The sequence below is a fragment of the Microtus ochrogaster genome, unplaced genomic scaffold (assembly GCF_000317375.1).
Source record: "Microtus ochrogaster isolate Prairie Vole_2 unplaced genomic scaffold, MicOch1.0 UNK8, whole genome shotgun sequence".
In the NCBI taxonomy this organism is placed as follows: Eukaryota; Metazoa; Chordata; class Mammalia; order Rodentia; family Cricetidae; genus Microtus; species Microtus ochrogaster.
This window is the reverse complement of record NW_004949106.1, coordinates 4,005,429-4,008,060: the sequence shown is the minus strand read 5'-3', so window position 1 is coordinate 4,008,060 and position 2,632 is coordinate 4,005,429. Positions and strand designations below refer to the sequence as shown.

The 2,632-nt window shown below is 47.0% G+C and overlaps 1 protein-coding gene across 6 annotated transcripts in view; it reads right to left on the bottom strand.

The window, feature by feature from the left end:
* Positions 1-2,632, bottom strand: part of Ankrd44 (ankyrin repeat domain 44) — a 217,620-nt gene that overhangs the window by 127,484 nt on the left and 87,504 nt on the right. The gene's annotated exons all lie outside the window — the stretch shown is intronic.

Below are 2,632 nucleotides of genomic sequence, written 5' to 3'. Positions count from 1 at the left end.
AAAAAATGGGGTACAGACCTAAACAGAGAACTCTCAACAGAGGACTCTAAAATGGCTTAAAGACACTTTCATACTGAGTGAGGTAACCCAGACCCAGAAAGACAATAATCACATGTACTCACTCATAAGTAGCTTTTAGACAAACACAAAGCAAAGAAAACTAGCCCACAATTCACAATCCCAGAGAACCTAGACAGCAAAGAGGACCCTAAGAGAGACATACATGGATCTAATCTCTATTGGAAATAGAAAGACAAGATCTCCTTAGTGAATTGGGAGCATGGGGACCATGGGAGAGGGCTGAAGGGGAGGGAGCAGAGAAAAATGTAAAGCTCAATAAAATCAATTTTAAAAAATTTTAAAAAGATAAAAAAAATAAGCCACATAAATCAGCAACCCAAGGAACTAGTTTGAGAAAGAAAGGAAGAAAGAAAGAAAGAAAGAAAGAAAGAAAGAAAGAAAGAAGAAAAATGTTTAATTGTTTCAATATGGAATATTCAACCTCTTTTTCCCCTAAACTTCACATCTTGACAACTACATATATGTATTTGCTTACAACCCTTGGAAATGTTTTAGTCTCGACAGGTAGTTGCCTGGATTTGATAGCAGCGTCACAATTTGACTCAGAAGAGGAATCATCCAAGAGGCTTATTAAAATAAGATCCCTGAGGCCCTCTCCGGAGGGTTCCGGCTGAGTATCTAGAGAAGGGGCTGTGGGTCTGGATGTTTCAGAAGTCACCTTCTAACTCTTTAGAACTGGCTCCAAACACTAACCTCAAATGATGTCACTGGCTTCATCTACCTCCAGGTCTCCTCTCCCTTGGAAGTCTGAGTAGTCATTTTATCCCAAAATCCTTCCTTACCGCCCCGCTCCCCCTTTCTGTCTCTCTCCTATTGTCTTTGTCATAGGCTTTTTGTTTGTTTGATTTGCTTTCTTGAGATAGAGTGTTGTCCTTAGCCCAGGCTTTCTTACAGGTTTAGGGTCTTTTAGTCTATGTATAAGTATATGTATGTGTATGTCCATGTATATATGTATATGATGTGTATGTGTGCCTGGTCCTTCTCCTCGTTTGAGATGGTGTCTATTGATTATACAACACTGCTCCCAGCAGCCCAGCTGGCCCACAAGCTCCCATAGAAGCCCTCATCCTTGCCTCCCCTTCACCAGACTTCTGAAATTACAGACACATGCTCACATCCCCAAGTTCCCACAAGGGGATTCTAAAGCGGGTCCTCACACTGTACGGCGTGGTTTGGCACCAAGCGCCATTCCAGCTCTCCTGTGGGTTTTGATGTTGGTTCGTGTCAGTTTGGGAGACCAAAGTGAGCCACATCCAAGTAAGAGTTCCTGAGATAACACCACATAAAACGTAGCAAATCGTAGGGGACTGTTTTGACCTGCCATGAATCTGTCCATGGCCAACCCCTCCCCTGTCACAAAAGCCTCCAGCGAATGGGCAAACATGCCTTTCTCCTACTCACCCATCCCTCAATCCTACTACACGTCAAGGTGTAGGGGTCATTTTGCAAGTTGTCAAAACTAAGCATCAAAAAGAGATGGCTAAGAAAAAGAGGCATGTCGTCCACTGGTCCAGTCTTAGTCAGTGGCTCCACAGAGAGAGAAAGACCCTCCTTCCCCTTCCTACGACCTTCCTGCTAACCAAGTCTCCCACGGGATCACGCTCATCTTTTCATCCTGCTCTGTCTTCTTGGCTCATAGCAAAATGCTATTGGGTGAGTTTCTGCCTAAATGAATCTCAAGGGGGAAAAAAAATCAACAGCCATAAGGCAATGTATAGTGGCAGAACCGGGCAGGAGTGTTGTGTTAAATCAACAGAGGTCACGCAACAGCTGGGAAGTTCAGATTCTCAGGTGTAAGCCCAACCCAGGCAATACAGGACCAGTGGTCAGTCATGAGCTGCTCAGGGGCCTCTCACCCCCTCACTCGTAAGCCTCAGGAATGCAGACAGACGCTCTGTGGGATTCATTAAGTCCTCGTGCGCTCCTCAAGGGAGACAAGCCTCCCCAGTCATGACTGGAATGTTCCCAAAGAGAGGCTCCCTGACCCGGCTGCCAGGGAAGGGCGCCAGAGCAGTCTCTAAGCACACAGAGGTGTGTCCGGCTTTCCGAAAATGGCTCTAGGCCCCGTTCTGCTGAGAGCTGCTTCCTAAGGCTTGGTCAGACACAGATCCCTGGTTTCCATGGGAAGAGCTGAGCTTCTTGCCCTCTGATGCCGCTGTGGAATACACACATCCACACTCCCACGACTGCACATATGTGTCCCATGTACATATATATATCCATGCTTGGACACGTATGTATAGAGACGCGTGTCAATCCCCTCGCAGGCACCTCCCACTCCCCCGCAGAAGTGCCCACCGTCCCTCAGGTGCCACCTCATCTCTCGGATCAGCTGTCTCTGTGTCAGGATCCCCGACTTATCCATGGCCCCAAATCACAGCAGTGGAGATGGCAGTTTGAGGACAGCATTAACTGCTGTATTTGATGACCGTGTGTGGCTCCCCATCCATAACTCAAATGAGAAGGTGTATATCCACGCGATTAAGAAGCATCGCACACAGTGGGTGTGGTGCTGTCCAGTGTTGCAGGCACTTGCTGGGTTTGGGGGAAT